This window comes from Platalea leucorodia (genome assembly GCF_965183815.1).
Source record: "Platalea leucorodia genome assembly, chromosome: 3".
Classification (NCBI taxonomy): domain Eukaryota; kingdom Metazoa; phylum Chordata; class Aves; order Pelecaniformes; family Threskiornithidae; genus Platalea; species Platalea leucorodia.
This window is the reverse complement of record NC_138825.1, coordinates 111,626,826-111,642,071: the sequence shown is the minus strand read 5'-3', so window position 1 is coordinate 111,642,071 and position 15,246 is coordinate 111,626,826. Positions and strand designations below refer to the sequence as shown.

Here is a 15,246-nt window from a genome sequence, read left to right as displayed (position 1 = left end):
TCCTCTGTAGACACAGCAATCTGGACCCATTCTTCCTGCTTGGAGAGATGCTGCAAGATGTCTTTGCACCATGAAAGTCTTTCAGCTGTTCCTGATTGCAAGGCCACAGCTCATGTGTCGGAGGCCTGACTTTTCTCCATCATACTCCGCTTCTCCATCTCCTTTTCCATCCCGTGCCCCCAGCTGCTCCACTGTACCGTCCTCAGCTCTCTGTTTACTTACACTAATTTATTTGGTCCTTATTATTAAGAGTATTCGACTTCCTCGTTCCCCAAGAGATTTATCTTTGGCTTTCTGGTAAGAGGTGAAGTGCCCTTGCTCTCAGTGTACAGATGGAGAACTCAACCACAGGATGAACCAGGCTCAGGACTAAATTTAGCCCAGAAGAGGATAGTCTCTCTGTCAGTGGGAGAAGTAGACTAGGAAGGCAATTTGGAGCAGGAGCCCATTTTAGATGCTCCCTAGTGGTGCCTACCTCCCTCTAGGCTATAGAGAGAGCCTGGGCAGACCAGGCTTAGCCTCTGAGCATCATCCCTGGGGACTTACTTTCGATGCTACAAAAAGAAGGAAAGGCCATTACAAGTTAATGTCATCCATATGGTTCAAGAATTGACACTGCAAGGGAAGTTTTAGGGTGTTCCACCACCAGAAAGCATTAATGGAAAAAGGATGTTTCTCCGTGGCCTTCTGTGATCACAGCAGGCACAGATGAGAGTTTTAAACTAAAGGGGAAAAAAAAAAAACAAACTCTAGAGAGAGGATATCAGGAATACAGTTAATTCCCACATCTGGTTTTAATAAACAGACAGGGGGATTGGTAAATGTGGACAAAAAAGCACACAATATCATCCAAACTTAGGAGAACAAAGAGCATATTAACATCAATAGCAGCAGCCAGATAGGATGGTAGTTAATTAGCCAGAAATTCACAGATGATGAGTAAGAAACAAGATCAAGGATTAAAATACTGATACAGGGAGCCAGGGCAACACAATGGAAAAGTCAGGCAGCAGAAGGAGAAGAAACTCAGAAGGGTGGCAGTCATGGCCGGTCTATGGTGCTATGGGGTCCACGCTGCTTGGGAGGACGGACAATGGCACAGGTTGCCCTGCACCCTACAGAGTTTTCATGGGAGTGCAGTGTAGATTGCAAGGTCTGCAGCAAGATAAAAGTGCTAACACAGCTTATCTTACTGTGGGACTGTAACTTCCCAAAATATTCAACTGAAGAACCTACTATTAATGCTAAGAGCTGACCACAGATATTCCTGGAAGCAGCAGACAGCAGTTGTAATCCTCCAGCTCCTGAACTAGAAAAGGGTGTACTAATTTAGACACTGTAAGTAGCTGTAAGTGCTCTCAGAAAGTGGAGAGGTGGTTTAGGTAGAAGAATATTCTGAAGCAAAACACAGAAATTAGTATTTTCAATTTCCCATAAGCTTTGAGGAATCAAAGGAACTTGGCATGGAAGTCAACAGGACTGAAGTGCTCAAGGACATGCTTGGAAGAAGCTTAGACTATCTTTACAGCAAAGACTAAAAAAAAAAAAAAAAAAGAAGAAGAAGAAAAGAAAAGAGTTGGTACTTATAACCCCAAGCAAAGTGAGGGAGACATATAGGGAATGATTCCCAATCTAACTGAAGAAACAATCACCAAAAAAGGGATTTCAGGACTAAGCAGGGTGCCTGCGAGGAATGGAAAGGAAGGGCTGCTCGGCAAAGACAGCTGTGTCACAGAGGTCAGGAAGCAAAGGGGTAAAGAGAAATTGCCAAAGTCAAGCTGAATTAGATCATGCAAATAAAAATAAAGAGCAAAGACCAAAATGTTCTTCAGTGACACATATTTTTTAAAAAAATGCTAAGGAAAGTGGCAGACTAGCAGCACTTGGCTGATGCATTTTAAAACAAAAGCACAAGAAGGGAGAGGAGCTTTTGCTATAACTGCATCAGGATGGTGAACAGTAGATGGAAAAAAAAACCAAAACAACCAAACAGCACTGACAAAAAAAGCCCCAAACTACTAAACAGACCGTAAGTTAAAACTGAAAGTGGGGCAGTTTCTAATCAGGGAGGGAAGTGAACAGCCTCTCAGCAGGGCAAACACGCGAGAGGGGACCTGTTTGTTCGTGCTGGAAGTCTACTTGCTGCTCGCTGCAACAGCACGAGATTGGGCTTTGCAATCAACACAGCTTTGTGAAATCTGCTATTTTGAAACATGCTGACCACCACCATTTCACAGAGAAACCTAAACAACAGGATGATGAGAGAGTCTCACGATGCATGGAGAAAACTATCTTAAACTATCTTAAAAATAAGATTAAATGAGATTAATTGCCTCATCCTGCAGCACCCACAGGCAAGACTGCTCTTGGTGGTCTCCTTCAACATCTTCACATCCCTTTTCTGACCTCAGCACACCATCACTCCTCTCTGATCTCCTTTGGCACGAGTTGCATGCACCACAGGCCCCCACACTGGAGGCTTGGAGGAGAGGGGGGTGCTTATTTTTAAGCACTGGTTATCTGAGTCATTTTGGAACACGCACCAAAGCCATAGCACCAAAACAACCCTATCTGTTGCTGGGTGGGAGCAGTCTGTCTCATGTTTACCTACTAAAATTTGATAGCAAATACATTAAGACTAAAACCAAGCTTTGCTCTGAATAACCTTAACAGAGCACAGATGTCTGCCTGGAGTTCACTCCCAAACTTCAGCATCCAGAGCAAAAGCAAACTGCATCATTTATAAGCACTGTCACAACTGTTTCTTCCACCATGTGGAATTAACAAAAGGTGATTCATTTACCTGAGAAAGCTGGGATTAAGAAAGTGTGCAGTATGAGCCAGTTTTTAGCCTTCTCGTGCTCTAACAAAAGTGTTGCTATCAGAGCACAGGGTTGCCTTTAGGGGACGAGAAAATATTTCCAAGTGCAGGGAAAATATTCTGTAGCTCCATCAAGCCAGTATTCAACCATACACGCAGTAACTGGCTTTGTGCCACAGCTTATTGAGAGTTAAACTCAAAACCTCTGCAATAACAGAACTGCCATCACACAAGCCAGGGAAGCAAACCTGTTATTGTTCAGAATTATTATTATATCATATTATTAACCAGAACAACTTAAGGCAAGGGTAAGAAGCTATATGAGTAACTCCATGACTTATGCCCAGCTCCACTGCTGCTCACCAGCTCTGAGCTGGTTCAACTGGGCATACAACCAAACATATTGCTATTCAAGAGCTTAACCTCTAACTTGAGGTCAGATTTGACGACATCTGCTCAAACAGAAAGACAATTAAAACCAGCACTAGCACATAGGCAAGTCCACGGCATCAACAGACTCTAGAGGATTTTTCTGAGTCAGTTGTCTCGACGCAACATGGTACGTAGTGTTATGACTTGTAGCTGTAAAAATGTTAAAAATGTACAAGTTTACAGAATCTATGAGGCACCAAACTGGAGTCTTTTCTGCAGTCTTGCCTTTTCTCTCACAAATCACTGCATTTTAAAGTGTTTAGTCATCTCCCTAAATTCAGCTGCAAATTCAGCTCCTTAACTAAGCGCTGCGAAGTTCTCCCTCCACACCACGTAGCAAAAAGAAGAGACCTTCTGAGAAGAAAACCAGGATGTAAGCAGGTATTCCCATTATAAGGACTAGTCCAGACAGTAAAATGGTCAGTGAATATTTTCACATGCTCTGCACATGATGCCACCAACTCACAAAGAAGAGCACTTGTGACCTCCCATCAACAAAAGCTCTGAAGCGTCGTTATTCACCTGGATTAAGCATGCATCAAAGTGCACCAATAAATCCAGCCAACCCCATGATAATTTAAGCATATGCCTCAAATGAAATACAAGACTGAATATTTTTTGGGCTCAGGGCAGACATTAAACCCCTTTCATTACATGCTTTTCAGTGTGAGGCAGAAGTGTAACACTGAAGCAAAGAAGTAGACTGAAAGAGAAGTGGGCTACAAATCACAATTTATTTTATTGTCAGTGTCTTATCTTTAAACCAGTCTTGCAGGGAAAGAACAGCAGGGAAGAGGCTCAAAAATTGTTTCAAAGACACTACTGCACTGGCTGTCTGCTAGTAGATTAATCATTTAGCGTCCACTTAGCAATAACCATAATTGTTTTGGAAGACATTCATATTGCAAAATTGTAAGAGTGAGTCAAGTTGAATCTAACCCTTCTTCATTTTACATTTGCTTTAGACATGTTATCTCCAGTACAGAAAGAACCAACTTCAAGGAAAAAAACCTGTCATGTAAATTAAAGTTTATTGATTACCCAGACAACAATTCCAGCCCAGCAATTTGAGATCTCTCCAAGGGGAAAGAAAGAGACGGTATTTACAGAAACTGCTTCTAATGAGAAAACCTTAAGGCAAGGAAGGTGAACCCGAGAGCAATGAGTATCAATTTTTATAGATTATAAACAACTGTTTGCTCTTTTGCTTTTATAATTGCATTTCCCTTTATAACTACAGTCCCTATGCTCTACCTTCCTCCAGAAACACCCATTGCTAGGCTAGGGTGGCCAAAGCTGGGTTGTATCGCAGTAACTGTGGGCAAAGCATGTTAAGCTTTGCTTAAGCTCACTTTGCCAGGGACAGCCTTAAGTTTATCAGTCTAAGAAAAACCCTGCAACAACCAGTTTCATCGAGGGACTCTCCTTTTTTCCCCCCGTGAACAGCACAGTTCTGCACAGAGCTCCATGATGGAGGAGGTATTTAATTTCTAAAACAAATCCCAGTGTCCCAAGTAGGTAAGTTCACTTCAGAGATCGCACTGAGCCCAAGGAAATCACTTTTTTTTTTTTTTTTTAAAAAAAAAAAGAAAAAGGCTGTTTCTCCCAAGTCCTCCTGACAAGCCAGTCTTGCTGACAGTAATCATGGAGAAATCTCCCTTGTTGACTGAAGACCTGAGCCAACAGCACTTGGGGAACCAACATAGGTGGCTGCTCCTTTGTGGAGCTTCACATGGTTTTCTGCAGACAGAATAAACTCACCCCTGCAAATCTAATCCTCCTTATGCTCTCTGTGTTATAGCTGTGGGATGCCAAGAGTGTTGAAGCTCCAACACTTGGGGTAAGCAAGGAAACCTTATCACGCGGCTGTCGGAGCTTCTAACAGCCTTGGTTCTGCAGGTACTGGATTTGCCTCCGTCAGATATGAAGTACCTGCAGTTCCTCCATCATGAGAGAAAAGGAGCTAAAAAAAAGCAAACAAGAGCAGAAAGCAACTATGGTTTAAAGAATTCTCTGAACTGAGCTACAGCTGAGCTTGCACACAAACAGATTTGCGTTTCACGGGCAAGCAGCAACGACAGCAGAGGAATTAAGTAAACAGCCATTTGCCAAATACAACTTTCTAAAACAGTTTGTCAGAAAATGGCAGCTTTGGTAGAGTGAAGCAATAGGATGGAATGGACATTCTCACAGCATCACTTTTTATTTAGAGAAGACAAATAAGAAAAAAATAAATACATCTTGCAGATGGACTGTCTCTGAGTGGCCCTGATAAAAGCCTCTGCGCCCTGACTCCGGGCCAGCGACATTCCAGCTCCAACTGCACAGCCTGCAGAAGCATTAGCAGTAATTAAGAAAAGCCAACCGTAGTGATAAGCCAGACCTCTGTAAAAGAAATACATGCTGCACCGATACAGATTTTTTTCTTTCTTTTTGTTGGACTAACATGGTGCACTCCTTATAAAGACAATTTCCAAGCGCTTCACGGTTGTACCTCCACCCTTCACTGACTGAATCCCAGGTGGGACCCTTGGCATCGCTCATCCCAGCAGATCTCCAGAAAGGCGCCACAGACTTCATGTGTTGCCACCATGCAGATATTGCTTTTCCAAATCACCACACAACTGTCCAAAGTGCAGCCCCTGGGAATTTGCTGTGCCCTCACAAAAAGCATTAATTTGAGAACAACTGATGTAGTCCAACACCTCTTGACTCAAAGAATTTCTCCAAGCTTTTCTGCATCAAGCCACCACCTATTTGGCCTACACCACAAATATTTTCAGAAGATATGCAACCCTGACCTAAAAAGCCTCAAGAGGACAGAGAACCCACCACGGGCTGAAACAATTTGCTCCAAACAGTGATGTTCTTCCCCCATTAAGCAGGCATATGGTGCACAGCTTTCTGGGGAGGAGTGGGATAGGGGAATTTGATCATTTTGTGTCATCTCCCTCTTCATACCATACATAGCTCAGTGCTCACTTGTGTGGCTCACTGAAAGATTAGTTCGCTAGTTCAGGCAGGCACGGGTAGACCCTTAAGACGGTTAAGTGATTTGGGGCAGGATGATCATCTGTCTCCTCCCTGTCCACAATTAACTGTTGCATGGCCCTCATTCCTGCTAGGGCTGAGCTCTCCCGGGGGAGCAAGCTGAGCTCCTTCCAGCATGACCGGGAGCACCCCTCCTCCCTCAGCTTCTAGAAGTTTAAAGAAAGTTGGCACCAAGGGAGCCGATCCCATTGATGCTCCTGGATCCTGCTTATTCCACCTAAAGCTCAGTGTTTCAAACAGCAGGGAAATTAAGCAATGGAGCCTTGTGGTAAGCTAATAAATCATGTCATATATCTATGCTTAGATGGTTGTAAAGAGCATGACAAACTTCAAGCAGCCTGCAAATTTCTAAAAGTAAATGGTTCTTGGTGTTACAAAGGTCAGCCATCTGTTCAAACATTCATGTCACAGTTAATTTAACCTTTCTTCTTCCACCTTCCTCTCCTGACTCAAGCATACTCCCCAGGAAAAAGAAAACCTGGCTGAAGCCACCGCAGTTAGACAGCTCTCCTCGTCCACAAAGAACTGCTGACAGAAAACACATTTACAGTAAGGACAGACTGCGGAAGCAAAGAAGAAAAGTGGTGGAAAGAAGCAATATGTTACCAAGGTCTCACAGGACAACCAAAAACTACAGAGAGCTGGGACTGCAGGCGACGTTTGGAAGAGACTCATTGGCTTCCGAAAGCTGCGCTCGACCTCCCCGACACGGCAGGAGACCTCCAGCCCTCCAGCTCATCCTTCCCAACCTCTGCTTGGTCTTGCAGGGCTCCTAGAAAAACTACAGAGCATTACAACATCCAACTTTAAACCGTTATCTCATGACGTGGAGGGCTTCAAAGTGAAATATGACTGATCACAATGGATTTCACATACATTTCTAATGGAACTGTTTGCTCTAAAAATAATAATAATAATAATTAAAAAAAAAAAAAAAAATCAATCTGGAGTTACTCAGCAAGCAAGGCCAGCCCCAGGCTGAAATTGGGCTTCTAGGGAGGGCTCTGAGCTGTGCATGGTACAAAGAGAGATATTAAACAAAACAACCAAATTCTGCTGTTCGGCATCCTTTCACAGCCAGGGTTATTTTGTCCTCTCCGCTATTCTTGCAATAAAAGGGGGAGGGAAGGAAAGAAAAAAGATTATGAGTTCTGATCAAGCTGAAGAACGAGTGGGACAGGGAGACTGAGCCAAAACAAGCTATTTTCAGGAAGAAACCAAGTCTGGGTAAAGTAAAAGTTACAAAAGATGTGAAAGTGGGCGGCTGAGAATGGGTTGGCCTTCTGCAACCACCACACACTCTTGAAATGCCTCTTCAAGGAATTGGCCAACACACTTCAGATCACGGGTAGCACCTGTCCACCAGGATCTCTCTGGCATGAAGGAAAAGGCAATATGTGCATCTTTACACCTCCAGCTTTAGGCTGGGAATGACGGCTTCAAAGGAGACAAGGCAACACACTGCTTTATTGTGTATCATTTTAAACCAGCAGGAGTTGGAACAGGTTTTGATGGAGGTATTTGGATAAAAATCTGTATAACAGAGACATTGTACAGAACTACCTACTGGGTTAAACACAGCCGAGTTTGGACGGAGACAAGTGCCCCCATACTCCCTTGGAAACCCATCTAGGAGCAGGTGTGAATCCTTGGTATGGCAGGTGGCTTAATTCAGGGGAATAATGATGAATGAATTATCTGGAAATGTTGCCATTCATTATTTTCTAACACCTCCAGCTTAAAACCTAGCAAACACGTAGCAGCCTGACCTTTGGGATGAATGTAAAAGCAGAGCTACAGCACCAAAACAAAATATTTTCCTGGTTTTTAAAGTAAATAGGAGCTGTATTATTTGAAGAATGGTAGCCTAAGGGAATCTGCTTCACTGCAAAACTGTTTAGGCAGCTGCCATTAGTTTAAAAGCCCATTTTTGTTTAATGACTGCAGTTTCACATTCTCCCAGTGCCATGCATCATAACTGTCATACCTAAACCTTAGATTTATGAAAGCATCCAGCAGCATCATTGTACTCAGGGGTCTGCTGACATTCCCATTATTAAACCACTTCTTGCAGGTTTTGACTTGCATTTAGGCATAATAAACCCTGGATTCTGCCTGGGTGCTGTCACAGAGGTGGATGCTGCTCTGCTCGCCTGGGGTGCCTGGAACTCCAGGCAGAGCCATCATCACCCCTGACCAGGGCATCTCGCAGAGCACGGGAGGCTGAAGAGAGAAGGATGCTTGACATGCAATGAGAAATAAAATCAAACTTTTGTATTTGTTTAGCTAGAAATAGACAGAACCTTGCCACCACAGAAAGGGATGGAGAGCACGGTAAAGGCCCACCGTCCTACTAGGTCACACTTTATCCGGGGTGCAGAGAAAGTATGTGGCTGGAGCGGAATGCAACCACAGACCTGGTAGATGTCTGGAAACAACCAGAGAAACAGCTAGCCTGGAAAACTGAATCCCTGTCCTTAGAGACCCAGCCAATGATCTTTAAAAGTACACTGATTCAAGAGGATAATCTGAAGTAATTTCCCAGGTACTCTACAAAATTCAACATTTAGTGCCTGCCTGCTTTGAAACGTCTTTTGTACATGCTATCATCTCTCAATCCTCAATTCACTTGACATTTTGCAGGTAAATTCATCCCCCACTATCTTTATAGTGGTGAACGGGGACCATTCAGTCCTCTTACCTGACTATTCAAGTGAGGAGCAGAGTTTGTCAAATACATTTGGTCCAACTTAAAAAAAAAAAAACAACGAAAACCAAAATGCAAGCAAAATAAAAGGAAACAGCTCTTTTTTTCAGATTCAAAACACTTGGGAAGCATATGCAAACTCAGGGAAGGTACTCCTAGTATATTCTGAAACCAATCTGCTCAAGGTTTTGAATCCCCAAGATTCTATTTTCATACCCTTATATTAACATATCTATTGTGCTCCTTGATACAGCGTTGAAATATTTCATCATCATTCAGAGAAAAGGTATTTTAACCTAGAAAAAGACTTAAAACCAAACTGACTTAATGATTCCAATATAAATGATCAAAACGAGATAATTAACTATTCTGACATATAGGTAGTAATGGTACATAACAAACAATGAAACATGATACACATCCTTAATGATAAATGCCTTAATACTGACGTGCCACGAAATAAGCTACTGATGGTAAATCCCAAAAATGAAATTTCTCCCACAAATTACAAAAATTAACATTCTTCCTAAATTATTTTTATGGTATTTTATGAAAGAAAATGTCAAATCATATTCCCCCTGAAATTCAATGAAGACCAATTTTTTTTTTCCTGAAATGAAAATTCTGTATTTCAATACACTTCAGTTTTACTGTAGCAGATTCACTGCATTTTGTGACCACACTCCATTTGCTGATGCAATCAAAATTGAGACAATTAATTCTCAGGCTTTAGGGTGTAAGACAGCCAGCCAGTGAGCATCTAACCCCTCCTGCACCAAAGCAAGAACAGAAATACCAGCTGGGATCTACAGCCCAGTCCTCTTGCAGCTCCTGAATCCTGTCTACATGAGAAGAGAGGAGGAGAAGAGAGGAGAGGTCAGTTGGAAGGGACCTGCAACGATCATCTAGCCCAACTGCAGATGCTGATGGTTCATCCCAGAAAACAGCAACAAGGGTCTGTCTGATGGCCACATCTGCTTCCCCCAGTGATGCAGGGCAGCTCTCTGGAAGGGAGCAATCTGGATTTTGATTGCTAAGAGACACGATTTTCTGGTAACCCGAGGGTAGTATTTATAAATACCAAATGCTTAGGGAGAAGGAAACAAAACTTTCTGGCTTAGCTCAGACCCTCTGCTCACACAAAAACCAGCTTGCATCCCACCAACCCCACCGATGCTCCACTGGAACTTCACCAGAACGCTGTGCAGGAAGAGGGAGATGCCTGGACCAGACAGCCGATGTAGATGCAACACTTGGTGGTGTCAGGGGGAAAAAGAACCCAAAAAACTCCAAACCAACCCCCCCCAAACCAAACCATTAACAAAGCACTGGAGCCGAGACCCTGGCCGGAGCAAGAATGCAGCAATGAGGCTGCAGCAAAATCAGACCTGCAAGTCTGTGTGTGGTTAGCTAGTTAAATGGTTAACTTTGCTACTGAAATACTTAAATACAGCTAAAATACATGTTAAGCATAAAAACAAGCACAATGAACAGGACGTGTTGCTCTTTTTAAAGAGGTAAACATATTAGATAGGTCAAAACCCTCAAAGTAAGTTGGGGTTTTCAGGCTTCACCTCAAAAAACCTTTTAATTAACATTCACAATTTTTCTTCCCTGCCTTCAGGCTTGGTTATTCTGAAACTCAGCATGCATCCCATGTCAAAATTATTCACATATTTTATTATGGCAAAATTGACAATTTAAGTTCCTCTACCCTAAATGGCGTAACAGAGATCAGACTTCACCAGCTGATTCCCATACCCAGCTCAACAGTTCGTGGTCAGCTGGGAATGGGACTGAAAGCCTTTGCAAGCAGCCTGTTGCAGTGCTGCACTGGCAAATCTACAGCATCTTCTCACCCCTTCCAATGGATGTGCTGTGCTGCCCATGCCGAAGTGTGGAGCATCCAGCCACTACCACTGGCTTTTTTTCTGTGTAAGGTAGAAATCAAGTAGTTATTCAAAGTTATTCTGCATTCCTGATAATTAAAGAGAAAGCTGTAAAAATACCCATTGCTGAATGTCTACTTCATTTCAAATGAAGGCTTGAAGGGGATGGAAACACCCACTCACATTTTTTTTTTGCGGGCTGAGGCCCCATGTGTCCCCACATGTGTTCATACTTACACAACTGGGGATCGCGCTTGAGACAGCCACAGCTGCTCATGGTAGCAGTCCCGCCAGGATCCTGGTGCCTTTGGGTGCCATGAGCCAATTAGAGCAATTAAGCAGCTCGCCAGCCAGGCCGCCCCGGGATGCAGAGCCCAGGAGGATGCCCAGGAGGATGTGCATGATGCTGGGGCAGGTGGAGCAGCGCCACCACCGCTCCCCTTCTGTCAACCATCGCCTCTTCTTCCAAATGCCAACAAAGGCCAGAAAGATGCCCGGAAACTCCCCAAAAGACAGTGCTGCGTCCCCTGCTCTGAAGCAGCCCCCCATCCTGGCAAATCCTGGAGGTGGGAAGTTTGGGGGTGCACTGCCGACCCGTGAGTGATGTCCTTCCTACTATGCTCCCCCGAAAGGGGGCTGCATCCAAACCACCTATGGGAAATGATCCCTGACCATGCTTTTTTTTCCTCCCCCTCTGGAAACACAACAGCTGGCGGTCCGTCCCACCCGCAGGCATCCAGCCGGACAGACATGCTGTCCATAGATAGCTCTGACTGTGCCCCTCAGCCAACCTCAACCCCAGGACATATGTTTATTTTTGCTTTAACAGGGCACCAAGCTGCTGCAGGGTGATAAGCAGGAAAGGAGCGAGGAAAGGATCCACACCAAATTACAGCAGTTTTTTTTTTTTTTCAATTAAGAGGGGCAGGGCCTGATCTAAAAGCCAGCAAGGTGGAGGGACACAAGTGCTGATATGATGTCCACGGGAGGTCTCATTTGCTTGAATTACATGACCCCACAAGGGCTCAGATGGATGAAATCCGCTGCATCCCCTTGGTGGCTGCCCAGGTAACTCCACCAAGCATCCCCAAACCTGCTCACCCTCTTACACCAAAGCCCCCTGCTTACACTAAAGCTTCTCCCAGCAAGTCCCTGGCCATAAGCCAAGGCACCCTCTTATTTTATTCCAAGCCTGGCCAACATGATGGATGTCACATGAAAATTAAAAGTTTAACAACTCACTGTAAAGGAAATGGGGGAAAAAAAGTGTTGAGCTCATGACGAATCTTTGCAGCTCTTGCTATGGACAGGATTTGTACAGCTGTGTTGATTTTTTATAAAAATAGTAAATCGTATTACCCCCATGCTGCAAGACCAAAGATTCACAATGATACCTTAATACAGCTTAAATAAAAATAGCACTACCTGAGTCAATCTGAGGATGATAATGCTTTGTAATCCCACACTATTAGAGGATGAACAGTTGTATAGCAGTGAATCAACATGAGATATTTGCATTAGGAGACACTCCTTTTTCATGCTATATAGCAACATCTACACAAAATGTACAAGGTAGGTGGTGTTTGTAGGAGACACAGTAAATGATGGGAAAAACAGCGCTATTACAGAATAATCCAAGCTTGGAAATCTTGGCTAATAACTTACATTTTTTTTAAAAGCAAAGCCTGCTTTTAAATTTTCCCCATCACAGTAAAGAATTGATGAAAAATTTTGAATTTTAGGAGTTCTCAAAAAAGTGGGCAATCCCGAAGTCTGTGTGCAACCAGGCAGAAGATTCATTCATAAAAACAAACACAGATGAACAGCAGCGTTGCACATTCATCCTGGTTATTTTCTTAATATCCTTGAATGAGCTAACAGGGTATGTGGAAAGCAAACACACAATACAACACAGAAATGCCTCATCAGTGAAAATAATTAAATCTTTTTATATTAAAAATATAGACAACATACTCAAATACAAATTTTTAAAGGTGGTAGGGAGGAAAAACGCATAAAAAATTCTTCTTAATTATTTTATTACATAAGCCACTCACACAAGGTACTTAATTTGCTATTGTGCTCCCCATTTGTTCTTTTTTAAGACACATTTTCCAATTAATTGCACTTTTTTTTCCCCCCACTGCAGTATAGTCATATGTATGGCAGACATCTGGCCCTCGCAGCATCCTCTAGAGGGTTTTAGCAGACTGCGGGGAAAGGTAACAGAAAAAGGTTATAGCACTGAAAGGTCTCCCTTTCCCCAATAGGATTTGAATCCTCAAACCAGAGAGTTTTTCAAGGCTGTGGCACAGAGGATGCCCAGGGAAGGGGGGAAAAAGCCTCAAATTCCCCCTTATCTTGCCTGCTCCCTCCTCCTCCACCCTGTTGCTCAGTCTGGCTCTGCTGCTGGTTCCTCCTCCCCACAGAGCCCAGACGCTCACAGGGAGGGTGACCCTGTGGGACCCTGGAGATGGGGACAGGAGTGGGCTGTGGGGAAGGCAGGGAGGTGCTGGCAGGGACAGCAGAGGAGGAGCCATGCTGGTAGGCACCGGGGCTCAGGGATGAGGACATCTTAGGGATGTCCTAGTGATGGAGAAGGTCCCAGAGCCAGGCCACGAGGAGGTGCCCACAGCCCCGCTCTACGCACAGGAGTATTTTCAAAAACACCCCAGCACCAACGGCAAGAGCATCCACTGATTTCAATGCCGAGCCAAAGGTGGTCCTGAGGCATCTCCAGGAGCGCAACCCTCCAGGCCTCTACACAACCTCCCATTCAAGGGGAGCCACTTTCCCTCAAAAAACAAAGGTTGCACAGGTTTCAGGTCAGCTTCCAGTTTAAAAATAAAATGTTTCTCAACACCAGTTTGGTAGAACTGATCTGTCAGTCTTTGGCTGCAGAAAGTTTCACTTCAAAATGCAAGTCCTGGATGTTGCAGTGATGCATGCCAGCACTGAACCGGAGGAGCCCCGTTTCAGCTGCAGAGCCCCAGCTCCATGCAAGCAACAGGCAGTTTCTGCTGTTGTTCGCGCCACTTCATGCCCTGTCCTCTGCCTCCCTCAGCCGCAGGGCACAGCTGCTCATGCACTCCTCTGAAACAGCACAGAGGCTACGGTGATGCCACTGCTGCAGCCCCACCGCATCAGACCTGGGACCAAGATGGCCCTCACGCCCACATCACGCCTCCAGCCTCCTGGCACAAGCACCCCAGCAGCACCCCGAAACACGCTGAGGCACAAGAGACTCCAGTACGGGTGCCGATTCAGCCGTCCTGCCCAGGGCAGCCCCGATGCGGGTGCATCTCCCATCGTGTGCCTGGCTCCCCGGTCTCTGCTGCTCAGAGCTGCTTATGAGCTTACAGGCAGAAACACGGGTAAGCAGCTTGCCCTGTCACAGCCCGCAGTACCCCATCAGGAAAGCACCCAAGTGCTTGTTCCCCCCTTCCCCAGATGGCACCCTCACATCCAGGTGTGCTCAGCTGTGGTAAAATTTGAGCTACTTTCAGGGACTTTCATATATATTTTGTTTTCATGATGCTATATGTTGCTCTGAAGCCACACATGTGCCACTGGCCACATGTTACATTTTGGAAAATGCCCAGCTGGCTCAGCACCAGTCTGCCTTCAAGTCTGTCTCCTACTGCATGTTAAATATCAACCGACACAGCCAGACCACCGTAAGGCTCCATACAGAAACTGTTACACCCTGGACATGTACCTTCATACTGGTATGGATCATCTAAATTCCCAAATTGGAATAAAGGACACACCTGAATTTGAAAAGGCGAGGAGGAATATAGACCATTAAAGCAGCAAAAATGTGACGCATAAACACCTGACACCTCTAAACTCTCTTTGCAAAAGTGTATCGGAAGCCCAAATTTCCCCGAAAGACCACAGGACCTTCAAGCTTTTAAAAGCACTACCCAAAGGGACTACCCAGGAGAAAGAAACATTAACTCTGGCAAGCAGAGTCTGGAGCATTAATAAGTTTTTTTTAACTTATAACCTATTCAGATGTTGTAAAACAACAAGAAAAGAAAATCCGATTGTAAGTACAATTTAAACGGACAGTTTAAAATTGCCTGGCCTTTACACACATGGTTTTAGTGTCACCAACCCCATACTCCCCTCTGCCCTCAGGAGAAGAGAGCTTGATTCATCTTTCAACATCTCAAAAAGATCAACTGATGATTCAGGTCCCAATATAGCAATTATCAGTACAAACAGCGTGCAGTTTTATAATGCAGATCCAATCGTAGCTGTGGGACTGGGGGAGAGGAGGGGTTCATAAGCTATTACTCACAAGAGCATTTTGGCAAAAGGCACACAAGATTCATAATTTG

The 15,246-nt window shown here is 44.3% G+C and overlaps 1 protein-coding gene across 3 annotated transcripts in view; it reads right to left on the bottom strand.

Moving 5' to 3' along the window:
* HPCAL1 (hippocalcin like 1) overlaps nt 1-15,246 on the bottom strand; it is a 67,188-nt gene that overhangs the window by 33,909 nt on the left and 18,033 nt on the right. The window lies entirely within an intron of this gene.